General features: G+C 39.7%; 1 protein-coding gene across 1 annotated transcript in view; it reads left to right on the top strand.

The window, feature by feature from the left end:
* The first annotated feature begins 17134 nt into the window (after nt 1-17134).
* Nucleotides 17135-24349, top strand: part of gli1 (GLI family zinc finger 1) — a 58406-nt gene continuing 51191 nt past the window's right edge. Inside the window, exon 1 of the mRNA XM_078248906.1 lies at nt 17135-17497. The gene's annotated coding sequence lies outside the window, so the exon portion shown is untranslated. The remainder of the gene's footprint in view (nt 17498-24349) is intronic.

Raw genomic sequence — 24349 nt, 5'->3', positions numbered from 1 at the left:
GTGAGTCTGCTGCGGTGTGGAGGCCCTGCATCCCGGCAAAGACTGGAGTGACTAAGCTGCCCCGGAGACTCTGAAGGTGAAGTCAGTTCCCCAAGGTGAAGTTTAAACACGTTTAATTTAAAGTTAAATTTGTAATAAATGTAATGTATGCTAAAGGCAAGTCTATTAGGTTAGCCAAAAGTCAAATTGCCCCCTTGTGACCAGTGGCGGATCTAGAAAATTTTACATGGGGTGGCAAAGGGGTAGCGAGAGATCTTGGCAGGGTGGCAGGGGAAGAACCCACTGCTATGCCCTACTATGTCTCGCAACACCGTGCTATGCCTTGAACTGCTAAAACTATTATTTGTAGTCATAGTTCCATTATCTTTATTGTTACTATAATTGCCACCGTTCATCATACCAACTGCTATAATTATTATGAATCATAATTCTCTACATCTGTATATCTGTATCCGTCTCTGTGTCCCAACTGGCAGCGGCAGATGGGTGCCCACCAAGAGCCTGAGTCTGTCTGAGGTTTCTGTCCAAAAGGAAGTTTTTCCTCGCCATTGTTGCACCAAATGCTTGCTCTTGGGGGAATTGTTGGGTCTTTGTAAATTAGAGTGTGGTCTAGACCTACTCTATCTGTAAAGTGTCTTGAGAAGAGTGAACTCTTGCTACGATTTGACACTATAAATAAAACTGAATTCAGCTGATATTGAATTAAGGTGATAGAATGCAATGTCATAGTTGAATAACGACAGTTCGGTGGGTAAAATAGGCATACATAGAACCTCAAAATCCCATTGACACCTTTTTCCTATGCAAATCTCACAATTTGAAACTGCCTCTGAAAACGGGCAAATCCCAACGAAGCTAATAGTTGACGTCAACTCGGTGGCTGTACCTTAATTGGCTCTGGTCTGTACCTTTGTCCCGCCCCAAAATTTACATAGCTACAGACCACTGGTCTGAGATCAGCTGGTGTTCTGAATGTAGGTCACGTAGATCTCACACATGAGTTTAGCTGCGAGCTGCGCTGTGTACTTTAGAAAGAAGGAAGTGGTGTTACCGCCTTTGACTCTTTTCCTGCTTCCAACGTTAGCTACATGATTGCTGGATATACCAAACTTACTTTTCTTCACTTTCCTGAAGCACGGGCAGATAGCTGAAAGGAACATCGCAACTGTTGTGTGGAATAAGGTTGGCGAAAAAAAGGCGCTACGCTTTTCCGTGTCTATTTTTTCGCTAAGAGGAAACTCAACAAAAAGCTATTTGCCAACACTAAATATCAAACAAAAACCAGACACTATATAGTATTAAGTTGCTGTGAGCTGTAGCCTACATTCACCACTTCTAACCAGAGGCAAAATCTCAGAGCTGAAACGGGCAGACACAGCAGTTTTCATCAGCCTCACCCCGGGTTAATTAAGTATATTGCTAACTAAATACCCATGCAAATCAAATCCCCTACTTCACTGTTAACTGTCAAGCCACTAAACCTGTATGGAAATTAACACCTCTGCTGAAATGTTAAATTCGTTAATGATCCGACGCGAGACAACACCGTCTCTCTCGTTCTCTCTCTGCGCACACACACACACGCACGCACACACACACACACACACACACACACACACACACACACACACACACACACACACACACACACACACTCACACAATCCGGTTCTGGTGGTTGATTAACGCAGATATGTGTTGATTAGCTCTCATAACGGGCCGGATGGGTAGCGCACTGCCATGAGTCCATGACGCTAATGTCTGATTGCTCCACATTGTCATTGTGATATTTTGTGATTACATTCTGAATCTGCAACGTTCTCTGTCAAGTAAGAGTTAGTAGTAGGGTATACAGGGGAGTTGCATATGAAGTGGTTTGGGGTCCTTCTGTAAGTAATTTTGGGGTAGCCTACAATTTGGTTTTGATGAATTCAACAAGCAGCAATACCACAGGCCAAGTAATCGGCCCGTTCCAAACAGGCACATTTTCAACGGGCGCTGCACTAGTATTTACTAATACAGACAAATATAACAGAATGTGTCTTATTTTATCAGTAATTATGATCAAAGAAAAGGTCAAACAAATGCTATGATAGAGAAACTGTAAAACATCATTAGATAATCTATGTATATATGTAAATCTTTACATATCTAACCTTATAACATATACAACCGAATGGAAATAGCCAAAAACTGAAAACATCTCATGTCACAGTGACATGACATGTTATTCTACTGTACTGCAATTTATATGGAAGGAGAATACAAACAAACCATATGGTCCAGGGGTAACTGCAGGCCTCTTCCTCCCTGTCATCTTCATCTGCCTCCTCCTGATCACTGTCTGCCTCTGTCCCTCTCTCTGAATCCGCAGCCTCCTCTTCATCCCTCACAGTCAATTCTTCCTTTCCCTTTTCTCTTTCGCTTATTTCTGCCTTTCCTTCTGTGGTCTTCTCCTGCTCTGACCCGCCTGGTCTCTCCAGTTTACTACATTCTCCTTCTTTATTTCCCTCCTTCTCTTCCTCCTGTGCACTACTCAGAATTTTCTTGGCTGGCAATATCCCTACTTTTAGGCTTCAGCTAATATCTCCAGCTACTTTGGCCTGCAAAAGTCAAGATGTGAAAAGCTCTGGTTATCCTTGTATTACATTACATTGTAGGGCCCTGTAGCTAATAAGTAGCCTAACAAACATAAAGTCTGAAGAGATTAATTACATAAACACAACAGTTATGTTTAGACTAGCCTTCTTAATCCCATTGTATTTGTTGTTTTCCCAGTTTGACAGTAAAGGATGTCACCTGGTTTAATTTGTGCAGCCTTATTGTAGTGATATGTGAGAGGAAGTGGATTTTATAGTACTCCTTAACTAATCACATACAAATGATCAGTCTCAGCAAGCACTGTGTAGTGTGTTATAACATAACACCACCGAAATGGCGACCCTCTGTAAATGTTATGAATTCAAACATGCCAGTTTGTAATATTTTGTATTATGCTGTTCTTGTCTTGTCTGTTCTACTAAAATCAAAACTAATCAAAGGGCACTAATAACATCAACAGGAAATCAGTTCACAAAAATCTATATACACAACGTTCTACTTCCGGGATTGCTCCGGTGCCACCGGTGAAAATCCGCCGGATGTCCCTCATTTAGGCCAGATATCCGTTACCTTGGGTCTCTGTGTTGGCATTTTAAACTTCGGTCGATTTATGAGGACTATGGTTAACCTTTTCTCAGATATCTACAATGTAAGGTTATTATAGTTTTCTTGTTTTTAGAATTGAGATTGATTTAATGTAAAGTTACATTTTGAGTATTTATATGTCTGTCTGCGGACAGATTTTGTCACCACAATAGCATCACAACCGTGCAAGATACAGACACAAAACTTTACATGCGTGTAGTTGAAATCGAAATGAAGGCCAAGTTTGAAGACGGGTGTGGTCCGAGCATTTGTTTTAGTAGTAGCATTGTGGTAGCATTGTAACAATGACAACTAGCTAGTTGCTAGCAATACATATTTGAACTAAACTAAACACAGTTCAAGCGGCAAAGTGTGTGATTGGAATAGAAAACTCACTAAATAGTTTGTAATAGGTCAGATAGAAACTGATAGAAGCATATCAACACCAACAAAATCCACGACAAATTGTTAGCACCATGTTGTGGTGACACAATTCCGCTTGGAATCTGTTGCAAGTAAAAAATATAGCGGATTTGCAGTTGAAAAAGCTGCCTGTGAAAACTCAGTGTAAGACTGAATGATGACATGATGTCGAACTGAAGGCAAGTCACAGGATCTGGTTGATTTTAGGATAAGAACATGGGTAAAGGCTGCTGCATGTGGGATCATTTTAAAATATTATCATGAGGACAATTCAGTGTTAACATGTGAGCAAGGGGTTTTTAGCATTCTCAGCACTTAGTAGGCAGTGCCCGGGGACCAACTAGTTCTGGTTTAACTGCTTTGGCCCTGCTAATGGAAAGTAGCTGACCTACTCTGGGAAAAATAAAAGCCTACTGACTCACTGATATACTGACACACTGACCCACAGACCCCTGATTGCTGTGTGCTGCTAAAAACCTAATCCTTCACTCCACTCACAATCCCATACATCCTCTGGGGAGGGGTTAAGGTGTCTGTCAGACTCATCCCTCGCAATGGCATGACAGGACAGCCTGCTAAGAAACTGCTCTCACACTCTCTCCTTTCCCCCACCTGTTCTCAGGTAAACAGTAAACAACAATAATGTTGGGTGGTGTTTATATTAGTGCACAAACATGCAGTAATGATTACAGTATTTGCCATATAGTAATCACGATTCATTTCATTCATCACAATTCAGGGATTTTTGCTATTAACATTTACAGCAAATAGGAAAGAAGTGTGCCTGGTTTTGATTCCAAAGTACCATTGGACTCGCTGTTGACTCGGTTAAATTAAATCCCTAAGCAGAGGACAGATTATTCAATTTAGTGATCTAAGATGTTGGTTATCCAACTGAGTGAACTGGTACAATGCACTGTACACAATTACATGTGACGCATAGCTGAGATATATCTATGGCAGTCTCACATTTGAGACATTTAATGTTGCTATTTAGTTCAAATGTATGTGCTTTATTCACCAATATTTATCTACAGGACAATGTTAAAGTTATATATCCTATAGTTACATGTCTATACTGTATGTATCCAACCTATAAAAGGGTTTATAGAAAACAATATGCCAAACACCTACATTTTACAATGTATTCAGGTAGCCACACTTATCAATTAGGTGTCACTATTTGTTTTAAATTTGAGTGAATATTCCCCTTTCATATCTTAAGAACCATTCAACGGTCCTTGATCTGTAATGCTGTCTGTATTCTTGCTCCAAATAACTTTTAATTCCACAGGATGATCCCATTACGACAGACCTACTTACCTGTTATATCAGAGGGGACTTATTACAGAAAAATATGTGAACTCAGATAAATTAAGTTGTAAAAAAGAAGAAAATTCAAAAAGGTGTAAATATTATGATAATAACAATATACTCTACATACTGGTAAATGTCACATATATGCATCACATTGTCAAATAAGGATAGTAGCAGCTACTAGAAAACCTCTCAAATCAAATCATTGAGCATAGTTTTCACTTGGCATGTCAAAAAGAGAATATTTTAACATAACTCTTTACATAACTTACATAAATAAATAATAATTAAATTAATTAATTAATATAAAAAATATGCATTGTAGAAATGACACTTTCATGATTTTACCTGTTGTCATACATTGGTCAAAATTGTAGGTAGATGATGTACACTGTCTTTGTCAGGGGCAGAGCCAGTAAACATTAGCGGCTCTGTGCAAACATAGAGGGGTCTGGGGGCATGCTCCCCTGGGGAGATTCTTTTTCCATTCACAGCAGCTTTTATGCACTATTTTTCAAGCCAATTGATAATAGATGTGGGACTTATTATACACTTATACATTAATTGTACCATTGACTTTAACACTTTTGACTAGATAAGGAGACAAAAGGTGATAAAAGAAGAACAAAATGGTAATATATACAAAGGTGGGAAAATGTAGACTACAATGTGCTTCTTCCAATACAGATGGTGAGGCAAGGAGCTACACAACCGACATCTACAGAAATGTATTGTTTCTGCCCAGATCACTTAACCACTTCCAATTATACAGACACCCTTACCAAAAAGATGGAGTCAGTGACGGACATGAACGCTAGATGACATCTCACGTATCATTTGCATTACGTTTAGTGGCTGTGTCAGCAACTGCCTGCTGCTCATGGCCGAAGGGGTGAGGGAGAAAGAGAACCCGTGCTGTTGGCAAAAGAGTCGTGGACTGTGACTACTCTGAGCAGCATGCATGGTTGCCTTTTAGAAATAAATTTGCTAAGGGTCTTAAAGTGCCCATATTATGAAAAAAAATCACTTTTTCTGGGATTTGGGGTGTTATTTTGTGTCTCTGGTGCTTCCACACGCATACAAACTTGGAAAAAAAAAAACATCCATGCTGTTTTGAGAGCGAGATATGGGTTTCTGAATGTATCCTGCCTTCAGGTTTCGGGTGAGCTGGTCAAAATCGGCAGGACCGTCTACGTCATTGGCCGAAACATTTGGTGTGTGCTAACCACTTTAGCTAATACCACATCAGCTAGCTGTTTCTCCAACTTCAGTCAGTACAAGGCAGGATTAGCTGGAGACTTCTTCTAAATGAGGGCGCACTTCCAACTTTGCGTGGAATACCTGCAGACGAGAGACGTGTAAGTAGTTCTATAGTGTTGTAGCAATGTTTTGCCATTGAGAACGAGGTGGCTAACCGCTAGCTTCTAGCTAGTAGTCCTTACCTTCCTATTGCATGTGTGTGACTCCCAACAAAGATGGGATAGAAGTGTGATGCCTCACTCTGTAGCTAAAACAGAGAGCTCAACACACAGGGTCAAATGAGACAAACAAAAAAATATGGTGTTTTTGAAAATTAAACCATGTAAACCTATTCTGATACAACCTCAAAATACAATTATGAACCTGAAAATGAGCATAATATGGGCGCTTTAAAAGTCACTAAATCTAGCGTGCAAGTTGGCAACACTGTCCCACTGTACAAAAGTGAAGCCAAAATATTTTGGATATGGATGGCATCATCTTGTAATTTTGGAGCCAGAGTCTGCGCAGTAGCGATCGGGCGGTCGAGCCGTGGTATCAAAGTCCCGCTCATATACCCAACCAATTGTGAGTCAATCACAGCTGTCAGTCATGACGTTTCACCTCCTTTTTATAGCATTAAAGCTATAGTGCGCAACTATTTCATATTAACGAACGTCTGTTACATTCAAGCCATTGTTAAATGAGTTGATACAAAGCTAATTAAGACTATCAGCTCCACAAAACTCTCTCTGTATTTTTCAGTATGGTTATGTTTACAAAATGGTGTAGTCCGGCGACTTTCGCACACAGAAGCTTGAGTGAAGATAATTACCTCTTCTGAAGAGTCCATCGTGTTTTTGTTAACCTCCGTGTCCCCCTTTTCTACTAGCAACTGCATGGAGGAGGGGTGGAGGTTGTGCACAACACTAGGATTTTGATTGTAGGTGGGCCTCCAGAAAACTGATGGGCCAGTTAAAATAAGCCAAAACCTGTGTTCCCTTCATCTCCGTTTCAGTGCTTTTCTGCTAGGCTGCTGAACCCTGTCTCCTCCGATAACACATACAAATAAGACAGGTTACCTCTGCCTACTGCCATTAATTTTCCCTCCAGAAAATGTGTGCATACAGACAGCCAGACACTAATGTTAACGTTAGGCCTAACTGTTAGCCTACTTGCCTTGCTGGTGGAGGGGTGGTCAATGGAGTAATTTGATGGGGAGAGGCGGTCGAGCAGGATGGTAACTCGTCACTTGTAACCGCTAAGTATTTCTAAATGGCAGGGAGTTTCCTCCTGCTCCTTGGAGGGTTTCTTTGCTGAATTAAATGAAAAACAAGCTGCTTTTGCTTTGCTTTTATGCTTCATATTAGCTAATAGCTACCGTCTGTGTCTGTCTCATTGAGCTATTTGAAAGCTGCGCCAACGTCATTCATTGGATCACTTGTTATGACCATGTGTCAGTGGGCAGCCTTAAGAAACCACATGTGAGGTAGAGTCACTGATTGGCTGAGAAGCTTTCACCAAAGCTTTCTCGGGCTGCTTATTGGATGAACTGCAGAACGAAAATCACTCACTACTCAGAGTCGGCCCACTCTTGTCACATTGTGAAAACACATTGCTTTCGCTAGATGAGTAAATCATTTGTTCGCTAATTTTCTGTAACCAGTATAGATAAAGGCATGTTGGGTGGGTGGAATCATGTGGGCAAGCGCCTGGCAAGCGCAGCTCCTATGGCGCTATATTTTGATGCTAACAAGCACTTACTCCGTCGTTAGCATTCCATTGACTGCCATTCATTTTGATGTCACTTTGACAGCGAATAACTTTACATCTGACATGAAGATCTTTATTTGTCCATTGTTATTTCTAAAGAAACACAACAATGCAGGGGCAAAGGCTCCATTACCCTGCATTCACGCTATTGTTCAGAGTAGACGTTTTGTAAAAATAGGCTAACGAATGTGTCATAACCACGCCGACTTACCGATAGTAGAGGAATTACCAGAGAAGTACAGGAGAAGCTCGAAGGCAGTTTCGACTGTTACATTAGCTTGCTGAATTACTAATGCTAATAGTATTTAGTTAGCAATAATTGCTCAGCCTGTTATCTCCTTACATATACCTACGCCTCCGGCCTCTGCAGATCTGAATTCAGATTTCTGGCACAGCTACCAGAAGACTACAACCTTTCAGACAGGTTGCTCACGCCACATACATCTTCAAGCTCAGTTTGCAGCCGCGCAGTAACGCCAGCCTCACCGAAAAGTGTTTAATATCCTTCACTGGTCTCCTCGCCCAGAGCAACGGGATCTGTTGGTCCATCTCTTTAACTGTCTACGGGTGGAATTAGCAAGCTAACGTTAGCTAACCAGCCAGCAGCGGGTCGTTCGGGTTTGGTCCCTCCACTCCCACCGAGGAAGAATTCTCGGCAGAGAGGACAGATGGCAGTTCGGCATGGACAGTCTGCTGGCGGTTAGCCATCTCCGGTGTCTGCTGGTTTCCCCCGCGGGAGTGAAGCAGAGGACCGTGAGCTCTGGTTCGATCTGTGGCTGCTGATTCAAGCCAACGCGGCTTGTTGTGGCATCATAGCAAAGTTTGTATCCCAAGCTTCTTTGAATGATGAATAGATACCGCCTGCTGGTACGGAGAGTTATTTTTGCATGTATGCGCAGAACCTACGTGGTACTTGGCCGTCGGCTGCAGTCTCTCATGTGTGTTTTCCAGTGCTAATGTTTTTGCCAAGACAAAGGTGACGTCTTGGTGGGTCAGGGCCTTAAGGCTTGCGTCATGTGGATGCAACAACAGTGTTGTTGTCATTACTTAGAATTCCTCATGGGGGCGACAGAAACTGAGCACTATAGCTTTAAAAATCAGAAAAGTTAACACTTACACAATACCTCACAGTACATTAGCTACTGACGCTCTAACTTCTGTTTCACTGTGACAACATCATATTTTGGTGTTGTCACATCATTTTATCATATCCAGTCCTAGCAACACTGGTGCAAACGTTGTGTTGCTTTCAGCCCATTTATCTCATTGACCGGTTGGTGGGAGGGTGATGTGGGAGGTCTGCCACAATGTATTTTTTGGTACTGCCATAAGAGGGAGCCAAAGTCAAATGTTTCTTTTAAAATTCTGCACGTGGCTTTAAGTAAATCAGTGAAACTCTGATCTGAAAAAAACTCTTCAAAATGTCCCTGACCTAGAGATCTTTAGTTAGAATTAAGAATCCTTCTATTCGACTCTTTAGTCTTTGAAGCCCAGTGCCTTTTTTAAAACAGGTGGGTTCATAGGAAGTGCTTCAATGAAGACATGGGGTGCTGGATTTAAATAGTTCATGATACTATAGGAGCTTGCATCAGCACAGCTCAGGGAATTACTGTCACAGTCCTTGCTGTTCTACCTCAATCCTCAATCAGGTCTTACCACATAATGTCCTGTGGGGAGCTAATTCTGGCAAAGAATCTGACTATACAGAAATCATCGATATAGGTTATTGTATACCAGCTTCTAATACTACATCTCAAGGCCCGGACACACAGAGCCGATAATTGGCCATTGGACACTCTGGCGAGGTCAGTGACTCGAGTCTGTTCGGTGTGTTCTGTACTGTCGTCCTTCATTTTGGCCGATTTCACATGTATAATCTGTAATTTAGAACACTCTAGAATAATATAGTATAGTACATTAACATTTTTTTGCATACATACCAAACCCAGGACATAAAGAGTTATTAAATATGCCTATCCTGTCACATAAAACAGTATTTGCTGGGATGACGTGGATTCTCTCCATTTGATGGAAGTGGAAGGCCTCCATGGGACACATAATGATGCAGGCCAGGTCTGTAAACATAGGTAAATAATATGAATACAAACGAACAAACAAAGCATCCAGGCTATACGAATGCAGTAAAGGTTTTAAATAAATTCACAATTCCTACCACTTTCTTTAAAAATAGTGGTTTCATCACTTACATTTGTTGCACCAAACTTCATCAAGCTGTCGGGAGGAAGAAAAAATAACAGACAAAACCCTGAGTTGAATGATTCAGTGTGCCACATAAGATAAGCATATATCTACAAAAGCATACAGTATGTTTCTATGCACATTTTAATATATGAATAGTGATAATATAATATCATCCTCTGTGTGAACAGAGCTCTATAATGGTGAATTATGTATATAGGACTGCTTTGTTTTCATGGTGTTTTGGTTTGCCATGTTCTCAGGTTTGTATTATGCTGCCCTCTGGTGGCCTTGACTCTAATAAAAACAAAATAAATTCCTCCTTTTTAATTTTACGTATAAAAAAGCAAAAATAAACATAAATTTACGTGATCATTTGCACTGGCAATCAGAACATAGTGTTATTAAATGTATCCATTGCATGTTAAATGCCATTTAAATTTACTTGATATGTCTGTAACTGTTTTGAGCCTCAATCACATCATTTTTCCCCACAGAATATGCTGGAGTATTTAGGCACTAAAATTATATATCTGCACTTACAGCTGCATGTATTCTAGTAATATTGACAAATGCATTTTGAGTAAACAAATTGTTGACAGACTTTTACACAGACAAATATGGCACACATGTAACCTGAACGAAATAGCTGTCCATTATTATATATACAAATCATATTATGACCATATGTGTGATATTTTTCTTTTTTTGCAAAATTGTTAATAATTACATGAAAATGCATAATTAACACAGCATAGCTATTTTTCGGTTAAACTGAATTTGGTCCTTAAGTCATCATTAAAACATTAAAAAGAAAATTATACAAAAGGTAAAGTGCCCCAGCCTATGTCTTCTTTAAATTGTCTTACAGTCTAGTGTACAAAATCCATTCAAAACAGTAGATTGGATTACAATGACTTAACTTTGGGAACCAATGCTGTACGATATGCATCACAAATACTGAACATGCTGCAACTACATGTAAGCGACCATATTTAAATGCATGCATGCATTACATAATTGAAGTTTTCTAAAAGTTCATAAATTAATTACATAAATTAATTACATAAATTACTGACAAGCTTTATATTTATACATTACACCTTTTGACAAGCAAAATGCATCCAGCCTATTCTTAAAGGAATTAGTAGAAGGGGAACACACAACTTCTTCTGGAAGGTCATTCCATGATTTTACGCACGGAGTGTGAAAAAGTTCTTTCTCTTTTCAGACAGGCATGTTCTAGGGTAAAGTTTTAAAGAATTCCCTCGTGTCTTGTACCTATTGTTCCAAAACTGAAAGATAGGCTCAACTGTTATATCATATATTCCCTGTACAAGCTTATACACCTGAATCATATCTCCTCTGTATCTCCTAAATATGAGAGTCAGTAAACTTAATTTCCTCAATCTATCTTCATAAGACATGTTTTTCATTCCTGGAATTAATTTAGTAGCTCTTTTATTTAGTTAATAAAAGTTTTAATTTTAATTTAGAAGATGTACAGCATTCATTCAAAATTGCCCCGCCTCTTGTATTTTTTTATCTTCTGCACTCCAAATTTCCTTTTTTTCAAGGCCTGAGGTCAAATCTGGTGTGAGCAGACAACACCCTTATACTGTATGTTGTACCTGCAGGGCTGCAGCATTGTGAGCCTGGGATCCTGGACCAATAGGAAGAAAGCAGGTGCAAAGGACCATCTGCAATGGAAAAACAAATCCTGTAAAAGATTTTGTGGATTTTGCTGCAAGGGGGAATGGTGTCCTGCTGTCCCGAGTCTTAGTGACACATGCTTTCTCTCCATCTCACTTGGCTAACGTCCATGTTTTTGTGTCTTTTGAGATTTCTCTCATCACTTCATGGGTTTGTAATCTCCTTAAACAGACTTCTCCACATGTCTTTAATGCTTGTATCTGTAATGTGAGCAAACTACTCTCCTGAGGACAACAGACTCGGGGCTGCTGTGTTAATCAGAGAATTGTTTATCAGAAAATCAATTATTCCTATAAAGTGGCCTGTAAACCTGGATGCTCCTTCTCCCTCAACCCAAACACCCTTTCTTTAAGTTACAGTAGAGAGTTAATTATACTTTCGCTTTGGTTAAATACAACTGTGTTTAAATTACGCTTCATGTTACATGTATATTCTGGCAAGACAATTGTGGGAATGTCAAAGTTTTTCACATCAATGTATATAACTCACAGCAGATTAAGTAAAAGTATATTTCAGAAGTGCAAGCAATCACCAATACCACCTAATAGCTTCAACTAATTGAAAAAGATTTTGTGTTAACATGCTTAGGCCAGGTTTCAAGAAATAAAGTGATGAGCAGTGACACATCATCTCATTTACAGCTCTCTAGTGGACAGCATGGCCAAAAGCTTTAGTTTTCTCTAATCCCTCTACTGTAAGCCCTCTATGAGCTTTGGAGGAAGACATTAGGGTAACACTTTACTTGAAGGTATCTACATAAAAGTGACACACAGTCATGACACATGAACCCTATCTCTAACCCTAACCCTAACCATAACTTGTCATGACAAAAACCAAATGACACTTACTAAAAGAAGCGTTATCTCATGAACATTTATGACTTGTTTATAATGTTTATGACACGTTCATGACAGTGTCATGTCACTCTTATGTAGATACCTTCAAGTAAAATGTAACCAACATTTGTAACTTTAAGTTTTGTCTTATTCACCGTTCCTCTTTCTCTAGGCTTCATTGAGACATGCATCTTTGCATTTTTTTTTTAACTATAGAAAACAGCTATATTTCTTTTGGGTAATAAATGCAAGAAGTATAGCTAAAATTGCTCTTTTATTTATGTTTCTGCGTTAGATTGAATTTGGCAACATCCTTGTTCAGTACTACTAAGCTGCGACTATCAATATTTATTAACAAAAGATTGACTTATTAAGTGTAATATAAAAGGAGTGGCTCGGTTGGCCAGAAGTTTACAGGTGTGGGGTGAATGCTCTCCGCAGCAGGCAGCTGTTTTCAGCAAAGATACTCTAATAATGTGACAATACATCACCTGCCCAGCACCAAACAACAGACAGATCAAGTTTGCAAATAGCTGGTAAACATAGTGAAGCACTTAATAGGTAAAGAGCAAGATATTTCCCCCAAGAGTTGGTGGAGACCAAAAAAGAGCTAAAATCAGAGTGAATATTGGACTTACATTTTTCAGGACAGAAACACAACTTTAAATGAATACTAATGTTGCTATGTGGCTGCTGGATGTCTACATAGGCAATTGTTATGCAATAGGCAACTAAGGTATTAAAGCAACACTAGAGAACTGTTCCCGCTTCGGTCCCCCTACAGGTTGGAAGCGGAATTGTCCATTACATTATCCAACTACAGATCCGCTACCCGATCTGGCAAACTTGCATAATGTAATGTAATGGACAATTCTGCTTCCAACCTGTAGGGGGACCGAAGCGAGAAAAGTTCTCTAGTGTTGCTTTAATATATGTCAAATTTGTGTTGCTGCCCCCAAGTGGACAAAGTTGTCAATTAATGCAGCTATAATACAGGCTATCTTTCAGAGAACACCTTTAACATGTACATCCTCGGGTCAAAATAACTCTCTGTGCATTACTGTTTAAGACATTTTCAGTGTAAACCGATTTTTCTTTCATACTAAGGTACTTTATATACTTATATATAGTATTAGGCTATACTTGAAAATACTATTTAGAAGTGTAAATTGCATGTTATTTCAAAAAAGATAATTCAAATGAATGTATGTCAAAAAAACACATCTTACACGATCCAAAAAAAAAAAAAAACATTGCTACTTAGGCTTTCTGGATTTGCTGCTTCACCTTTAATCTCCTACCATTGATGATCTGGAGTGAAGCCTGTGTGGGAATCTCTCTGCAGTCAGATAAAGCATATGGTTCCTGCATGTGTGAGCTGATTTACGTCCAAGATTTCCCTGCTTGGCTGCTACAGCAGCAGCTATATAAGGACTAAAGCCCACAGCTCTCATTGACAAACCCTGATTTAACCACTGGCCGTATGTTCTCAATGGACTCCTGCCTTGGTTCAGGTCACCAACTGTTCATACTTTGAATCAGCTTTTATTGTTGCTTTAAAGTTAAAGTGCCTATAGATGTGTTATTTTCAATTTGACTGAAACTCACTTCTCATCATGATTACTCATCTTGTGGTACTGAACCCATTTTATCACTAGTGTTAAACAAATGTATCAGGCCTTAAAAGTAATAAAAGAAATAAAGTAATTTTAAATTGCATTTTTATTATAATTAGTAGCCTAGTTTTTTCTTAGATCCATTTACATTTATTTCAAGAATTATGTGTTTTACAATGTGTGTCTGACAATAACAGCTGTTGCAAAATTTATTGTGCCTTAATTTTGTGGTCCACCTTGTGGTCCACGTGAATATTAAAGATACTCCTTACAAAGATATATATTTTTTCTACTTTCTATCTGTGGTATGCTATGCAGATACATTTTTAGTAAATGTGTACTTTATACCTAAGAAAACTGTTTACAAGTGTATGGAGTATTATTAAAAAAATGCATGTAAAATGTTTGTGCTATGATGTACTGGGATGATGGCAGACATTTCAGTTGTGGATATCTCAAAATCTCAACACATAAAAACAAAACTATGACTGCACAGCTAAATACTAGAAGTGTTATTTCTAAAATAGGAGAATCATAAATAAATGAATTCCAAATCTTAATATTTCTGTGAGGAGACAACAAACATCTTAGAGGAACACTGTGAAACTTGCTGGCAGGATGGACTGTGTGCTTAACATTATTTACATTATTTAATTTTCACAGCTGACTCACACTCTGTATCGGTGACATCAGTTTAATACAAAGTAAGGTCACCTGATGGCATTGCCATGCTATATATATATATATATATATATAGTATATATATATATATATACATATATATACACATGTAGATAAACTGTATATATATATATGCATATATATATACTCAATATGTATAATACTCATGTCACAAACATAGTGGAACATTTCAAACTGTATGTTAACCTCATGATGCCTTCACATTTTATCTCAACTAACTCTTGCCTGATTAAATCCATATTTTGCCACAGTATTTCAAAACAACAGCATGATCCCTAGTTGAAGTGCCAACACCACAAATAAAGACAATTAATGATGAATACTACAGACAGACATAATAACATTGGAGCCTGCTAATGTCTTAAACCACTTAACCTCAGTTTGGGAAAAAGATACTGTACACTAGCTTCAAACTGAGTTGCTACTGCATTGTATAACACAAAAATGACTTATCTTACCTTGGAATGAAGCCATCCAGCCAAATCATTCAAGCAGTACTAATCATTTAATTTAAAAGGTCAATCATTCATTGGTCTACTGTCCTACTGTAGGAACAGGGAAATTCTATAACACCTATGCAGAAGAGATGACAGACTACAAGCATGGTTGGATGAGGCAGACTTTATGCTCGGCTCATACTGACCCTCCAATCTCTGTACATTGTGTGTGTACACTGTTCCCATTAAGTACAGTGCACACAGCAGACTACATATGGCTGCGTCATTATACAGTATGTAAACAGAGACTGGGAAACCAATTAATTCTCCAGTGCTGGAACAATGCTAACTGGCCCCAGGTTCTCTATGTCAAATATGATTGTATGTTATAATTTAATTAAGCACACATATATACGTATGCACCATAAGAACACTTTTGACTGAAATAGTGCAGGTGTTAGAACTATATTTTGACACAAGGCCACGCTATTGCAAATGCAAGACCTGTTTTAGTGGTGCAAATTCTCTGTAATAATCTGTTTTGTGTATTGCATATGTTCTCTATGTAAAACAGAAATAAGTAACTAAGTACATTTTCCGGTACTCTAGTACCATAGCCTACTTAAGTACAATTTTGAGTTGCTTGTACTATTTCCATTTTCTGCTGCTTCATGCCTCTACTTCACTACATTTCAGAGAGAAATATTGGACTACATTTAACTGACAACTTTAGTTACGTTGCAGATTTAAATTAACAATTCAAAATATAATTATGATGTATCGAGATAATACTTTATCGATCCTCTGGGGCAAATTCACAGCAGTAGGCCAGAAAGCTATTCAAATAAGCCCCACCTTTACCAGCTGCAACATTAGAGTGATGTAGCCTACACAGTAATGCCTCAATAATTATAATACAATATTATAATATATGTATTATATATGTGTATAATTATATAATATTAATTATATATATATATATATATATATATATATATATATATATATATATATATATATATATATATATATATATATATATAAATATATATATATATAAAGCATTATTCAGAAATGCGGTCCATTTTGCTGAATGAGTACTTTCACTTTTGGTCTGATACTTTTGTACCTTTACAATTTGGAAATGCATGCCTTTTATTTGTACCAGAGTATTTCTACACTGTGGTATTTCTACTTGATCTGAGTATTTCTCCCACCTCTGCCTGTGTCACAGGTCCTGAGCTGCAGACTGAACTCCAGTCCAGGTTTTGTGGTGGATTTTACTGGCAAGGCGCAGCAATCTGCAGCATCCCCACACGTAGCCAGCCACACACGCTGCTCGAGCATACTGCTATGAAGTTACACCATTAAAGTAAACAAAAACATTTATAGATAGATTATCCCAATTACTAGATAGGAACGCACTTTATATAGACACAGTCATGTCCATACAATTATTTTATAAACATATGCATGCTGTAATGTCTTTATATAACTTAACTATATATATATCGATATAAAAGCAATACTTGTATTTAGCCTACTCAGAAAGAAAAAGGGCGAGGAATTGAACATATAACAGCCTGGTGGATAATCTGTAGTGCAGTGTAGTGAGGGGAAAACTGAGGCAGCATGGTCCTTTTTTAAGAAAAACAAAAAGTGAACTTCCTGTTTCGGGGTGGTCCAGACTGTGGAGAAAGGGAGGGAGGAGAAGGGGGTGCGCATTCCCGCATTGGCTGTGCAACAAACTCCAGGGCGCTTTGAGGGACTCCATAGCCCGAACATGGGGTTCAATTTTGTCACCGTTTGCGTAAAGTGACTCTGAAGTAAAAAGCTATGGAAAAGCACGTCTGAAACAGGATAAAGTGTCGGTTTCTGTGAAGAATTCAGTCATCTCCATCCGAGTGCGTCTTGCCAGAAAGTCGAGAGAAAGAGAGAGAGAAGGGAGGCTTTACGGGGAATTCAGCCTTTCGCAGTCCTTGGACACTGAGCTCTTCCAAGGACTCTGGGAATCAAGTCAAAAAGTTTCATGCTGAGTGTTCCTGCATTAACCTGAGGTAAGTAGTGCTGATGATTCATATTCGCTTTTCAAATCACAGGCGACCATTGAAATGGCTAATTACGAGTGTATTCGTGGTTGGAACGTTGTGTTTAATTATTCGGCACTACTATAATAATCACTGTCGTACTTTCTGAAGTGGTCAAACAATTTGCAGTTGTGTTATTATGTTATTAGTGTAGGTTTAGTACGTCCTATTGTGGCTTTATCTCTTCAGGTGATTGTGCGTGACTTTTACACGTTGACTTAAATTAATAAGGCTAGCTGGTTTATTCTTCCTGTACACTCTACATTTCAGTAATTGAGTTGCATAATATTTCAACTAACCGAGCAAAATGTGTTCAGCCACTGTGATACGCCGGTTTTTGTGGATTCATTCCTCCTCATCGCAGAATAGCGTTGGTCCTGTCTTTGGACAACATACTGGCACGAACGAGTTTAGACATAAACAATGTACATTTTCCTGCATGTATACGTTGATCTCTTGGGGGGAGTGCTTTTTTAGGGGTCAGACTACAAGCACGGTTTAAAATCATCTGGCACAGCCGAGGATCGCAGGGCCATCCAAAAACAGCTGTTTCTTGTAACCTGAAATACTTGAGGTGCCGATATCTTTTCCAAATGTGAGTTTCTGTCAGGACACCCACAAAACAACATCATCACAGAGCTCTGTGTGAGGCTGCAGGAGTGATAAAGCGCTGGCAAAAGCTGGCTGAATATTTTGTTGCATTTTGGGTTTTCTTTTGGCTAAAATAAACATGCATTGAAGCCTCCCGTAATCCATATCTAATCTGAGATAGATTATTGAATCTAATCTAATTATATGAGGTGACTGTAGCTGCTAATGTGGGAAGATTAGGCTGCTGGTCTTTATGTAGTGGCCCTGGGCTGGAGAGCGTCAACACTGGACTCAATAGAACAGCCAAACACTTATTTATTCCAAAGTGACAGTGAGAAGTGCTCAGCACACAAACTCACAACCTCCCTAAACAGTATTTGAACAGACACACTCACATACACATGGAGAGAGTGTATTTGTAAGCCACAAGGGGCCTTTAGATCTCCAAAAACATGAGAGGGAAAGACAATAATTTATTTGGAACGTTTTAAGTGAAATTGTGGATTGTGTACCAAATAATTGTTCTATTATTTTTTGTTTCAATTGATTACATTGGGCAGGAGGTTATGTTTTGTGAAACATTTTTGTGAAAGTTTCCGTGTGATGAGAACTGTCTTGTGTGTGCTGGAAAACAAGCTTGTAAACACCTCAGACATTTTGTTTGATTACAGGAAAACCGAAAATATAATAATGTAAACAGCAGGGATTCAGCTTTTTACAGAGAAGCACTCGGGCCCTTCTCAAGGTTGAGACGGGGGAGAGTTTCGAAGGAGGAAAGTGCACTTGTCCTTTGGCCATGTCGTGTGAAAAGCTCTGCAGGGGAGCTTCCTCACCGTCCCTGGTCTTTATCAAGTGTGTTAAGGCCAAAAGGCTCCTTAATGGGAATGCTCTTAAACAAATAGACCATACAGGAAACAACTGTCCCCCTATCCAGTCAAAGGAGAGGACTGATGTGGTTTATCACAACCATATCAGAGAACTGATAAGTATCTATCAGGCTGAATACTATTGGATTTAGTGGGATGAATTAATTCTCCCGTTAGTTATAGCCAGATCTGGAATATAACATATCTAGACTCCTCGTAAGTCTCTCTGATATTAATGACGTTGTTTCATTTATGTGCGTTGGCTGCCTACATGACACACTGGTACCAAGAGGCAGGCAGCAACAAGTGGTGTGTTTTTGTCCAGATTCCATTTTGGTCCGCTCAGCAAGAAACATGTGTCACGTGATGCCTGCAATCCCCCCCCCTCCTCCTCACCAATCCTCTTCCCCAACACTCTCCTCCCATCTTCCAGTGAGAGGGAGGTAAGAGGGGGGGAGGGAGAGAGGGGGAGAAAGACCACCCTCACTGGGATCACAGCCCCTCAATCAGACCCTTTCACACCCTGTGAACCTGAAACAATCAGGGTTTAATAGCAGCTGTCTGTCTGTGCCGGCCCTGGCTAAAACCATGTAGGCTCACAGTGCGGAGCAGATCAGCTTCAGCCGCTGAGAGAACAGAGTAGACAGGCCTGGGGATGCTCCAAAGGACACATAAGCAAAGACACACACACACACACACACACACACACACACACACACACACACACACACACACACACACACACACACACAAATCAAACTCTCTTTCTCTGTCTTTTCTCCCCTGCTACCCTTTTCTCTTCTCATCTTTTAGTTTTCCTCCCCTACTTCAAGGCTTCCACAGTTCACCGGTGTCAGGGTCTGGTATTTGAAGGTTATTTTGGTTCATCGGATAGAGTTTGTGTTGTTTTCAAACTGCTGCAAGGCTTTACTCACATTGTGTGTCGTCATTCATGGACATTGTTCACTAAGACCAGTGAGTTGATTCTGGTCGTTGGTTGTTGGTTTTGGTTATAATTGAGCCAAACTTTATCCCATGGGAACCATCGGAATATCACAACGTGAAACCACAGCTATTATGTGCCAGTATTCTGTCTTCACTGTCCAAAATAGTTGCATGAGGTCCGATTGCACCAATGAGAATCCCTCTTTCTAGACATGTAACATTGAACACATGAAATGATGCTGAAATGAGAATGAATGACACCAAAGGGCAGAAGCATTAGCCACTTTAAAAAAGCTTGACTCACATTAGCCAAAGGGCACAGATAATAGAAAGGGGAAATGTTGCAGTCATGGGGAATATTCTGAAAATCATCCAGTCACCCATTAGAAGGCGTATCAGACAAATTGTTCTACAGAGATAATTAGTCCAAACCAGTAGAAAAATTATTGTTCATGTGTTTTAGTTAGTTGTAATCTTTGTTCTTCACCTGAGAATTGGCAACAGTCAGGACATGCCATAAACAACCCTTTAATGAGGGAACATTGATGTTGGATGATTCTGCGATCATTCTGATTCGGTGGTGTTAAGGTTAGCAGAAGATTGTGGTTACGGCAAATAGTGTATAAGGTTCAGTTTGGGTTAGGCAACTAAAACACTTAATTAAGGTAGGGGAAGGATGCTGGTTATGGTTTGAATAAATTAAAAAAAATGCAGTAATAGTCTGTAATAAGAGGTTAACGCCAGTCTTCCGCATGAATGTTAGATGATCTACATTCCCATCCACCACCCTGACCTTAAACCCTGTCTCCCAAGAAATGCCAGGTTTACTTTATTAATATTTAATTAATAAATAAATACTATAAATTATAAACCTTGATCAGCAAACTTGTGTTGTCCAAACTTAATTCATGATGCCAACTCCGGTCTCCGACCCCAAACACCTCACTACAAATTCAATGTTGTAAAAAACGTAGCACTTCCCTCAATCAAACAAACATTGCCACGGAACCTAATCCAAGTAGCAGATCCGTTTTCTCTAAAAATGTATATGGCAAATTAGTAGTATACATGTGTATTTTGAGGGAGACATGGTTGCTGATCCCCACACCCTAACACTTACTTTCTTCCTCAATACATAAAGGGCCCACAACGTCCTGTGACGCTTAAGGGCCCTGACACACCAACCCGATTATCGGCCGTCGGACAGTCTGGCGAGGTCAGTGACTCGAGTCTGTTCGGTGTGTTCCGTGCAATCGTCCGTCGGAGGAGCCGTCGGCCTTCATTTTGGCCGACCTGACATGCTCAGTCGGAGACAGGGCAGTCGGGACTCACCCGGAAATGGCGAGTGGATGAGCCTCTCAAAATCTGACGAAAATCTTTTAAACCGAACTTTGTCGATCTGAAATGAAGACAGATTCAGAAATGTTTTCAGAAACACGTTTCGGTGAACTATTTTAGTACAATATGAGATCGTATTCTGAACAAGCCGCCATGACAGTCTGGCTGTGAATTTCTGGAGAAAAAAAGATCCACGTGACGCGTTCGTCCTATCAGCTGCTGGTTTTCATTTTCTGGGAAACGATACAGAGAAGCGCCGCCTGCTGCTATGGAGACATATTACGTTTAGCGCACGCGCAGTGCATACACTCAAGTCGGCGTCGCCTCAGTGTGTTTTGAGGCATTTTTTTGGACCTCGGGGACCCGACTGATCAGTCTGACTGCCTTTTCTGCCGACGGTCGGCCGTCTGGTTGGTGTGTAACAGCTATAAGGTGTCTGACATTAAGGTGGACCAGCTATTCTCATTTTAGTGACAAGATAATCAGCTGTTCAACCAGATAAAACTACTTTCATATTGCTCATAATTGTAGCAATTGCTCCTCCCTCATTATATATACAGGAAACTCAGGGAAACAATTTAACTTACTTCTGCAAAAAATTAAATATAAAATAACTTTTTTCATGTCTTTATTTTTTGCACCAAATGATAGAGAGTAGTATCGATAAGAGTATTAATAAGTATCAGTATCGATAAGCAGTATCTGTATTGATACATTTAACCCATCTTTTAGGCTACATAAGATGGGTCAGGGCAGCTGTGGGGCGCCCGGGGACCAACTCCACTTATTTAGCCAGCGCCTTTTTGGTTTAGGGGGCACTGACAGGAGTACTAACCTAACATACATGTTTTTGGTAGTGGGAGGAAACCGGAGCACTAACCCACGCAAACACATGGGGGAACATGCAAACTCCACACAGAAAGGCCAAGACCGGGGATCAAACCCAGTACTCAGTACACACAGGCCAACCACTGAGCAACAGTGCAAGGTGGCCCTGTCAAAGATCAAGTCACATGTGGCACAGCAGGCAGCTTGGATTTTACAGTAAATGCAGGGTTTTTGTGTGTGCCTGTGGGAATATGTGTGTGTTATACAGATTTAAGCATTGCTGATGACAGTAAGAGGCGGAGTCGTTCCCTTCCCCATCGTCCCGCCCTCCTCCTTCTTTGAATGAGGGTGGTGGTTTTTGATAAGTTTGTGTGTGTGCATGTGTAAAAGCAGTTAGGCATGCTGACTGTTAACTACCATCTCATGTGGTTGATATTAGAAATCAAACTAGTGCTAATAGGAACCAGGAGAGATTGTGAATTGCTCTCACATGCAACAACAACCCACACTGATATTTACTCATTTCTCACTGTTACTTTAACTGCGTTTGTTACAATGGGCTTGTGGTTGGCTTTTCTTTGAGACATGGTAGTTGACTGTAGATGACAAAGGCGAAACATTACCCACATCTGTGGAGGAGGCAGAGAAAAAAAAGATCCTGGGATTTTTTCAGTTGTTTTATAAAAGTAAATCAAAGCTTTAAACTGCAAGTGAAAACAACATTAATTAGTTGTTTGCAGGTATGTGTTCGTGCATGCAGAGTATTTATATTCTTGCAAGATTGGCTGTCCACTTGTCTTTGGCCGTGTGTGTGTTTCAATGTGTGTGTTCTCAGCCGCTGATGACTCACGGTGTGCTGTCCTGTCGGCAGGCAGAAAGTGAAGAGGGGGCGGTGTTTTGTTATTTTACCAGGTTGCCATAGCCACGGTGCATTTGGGTGCTGCCATCATCAGTGTAATTACAACGCAAGTGTCTTGACACTCACTCTCCTCACCTCCTGCGTCTCTCTGACGTCCACCAATAAGACTAGTGTTTCCCTTATGCTGTCAGCCAGGGAGGGTCATCCTGAGAGTTTTGATGTGATATCATTTGAAGCCTTTTGAGTTCAACATAAAGAAACATCTGGATGAAACCCTGCTCCAGATTAAAGATGCTTTCTTTTTCTTCCGTCTCTAACACAACTGCGATCCCTCATTTGAACTTTTAAGTAGAGAGGTGTAGATTACTCCTCCTTAGTTTGTATCTAAGCCACTAAATTTCCCAGCGCCGTTTTATGTGATGAGCTATAACATTTAACTGCTGGAATAATTATTTCCGACTTCTATGAAGCGAGAGAGAGACAGAGGCAGATGCTAACTTGAATTGCAGAGGCATATCCATGTTGCGTGTGTCTGTGATGAGCCTTCTGGACAACAAGTCTGTTATCTGAGATGAGATAACATCAGAAGATCCTTGGCTTGGCAGGTGTTCTTGTGCAACTTGCAATTCCACATACCACACACACTCTTTTTAATGTACACAGCAAGTATCTAGGCATTTTAATCTATAAAGTAACGCAGATATTTGTGATCACTCATCTAGTGGTGTGCAGCATGTTTTACGTTTAGATGTTAGATATGCACAACGATGCAGCTGCACACGAGGACTGAGAGCTTCTTGATATTTGACGCAGCACCAGTCGGCACCAGCAGTGAGTGCCTATTGGGGCTGATTATAATTTGTCTTTTTTTTTTTAAATCAGTGCCAATACTATACCTGAATTTCAGTACTGATAGGAAAGCAATCATTTTCAATAGCTTAGTTTTGGAAATATAAACATGTTCTTTCACTCAACTGATAGAACTAGATCAGGAAATATCAAAGAAAAGGTAAACAAGTCTACAAATATGTCCGAACATTCAATTCCAACTTTAGATGTTTGACAAGTGTTCGATACTTGGTGTTAAGGACACATTTCAGTCGAGATTTGGTACTAGGAGACTGGGCAGTGGGGTGATGCTGTACCTGTAAAGATCTTGTGAAGGATAGATCAAGCAATTCCAAAATTTCCAAGATAAAATGTGCGAGACAGCATATTCTCAGCTGTGTAAACTTTCCATAAGATTTGTGTAAAAAGCTATTTCAGATTTTAAAGAGCGAGTAAATGGAGCTCAGGTGCATACACCCACTTGTTTATATTTTGAAGTAAAATGAAGCAAATCGCAATGTGTTCCAGGTTTATAGAGTCAGAACTCAAACTTAAACAATGGATGAC

The sequence above is a fragment of the Sander vitreus genome, chromosome 4 (genome assembly GCF_031162955.1).
Source record: "Sander vitreus isolate 19-12246 chromosome 4, sanVit1, whole genome shotgun sequence".
NCBI classification, from domain to species: domain Eukaryota; kingdom Metazoa; phylum Chordata; class Actinopteri; order Perciformes; family Percidae; genus Sander; species Sander vitreus.
This window is presented reverse-complemented; position numbering and strand designations above follow the sequence as displayed.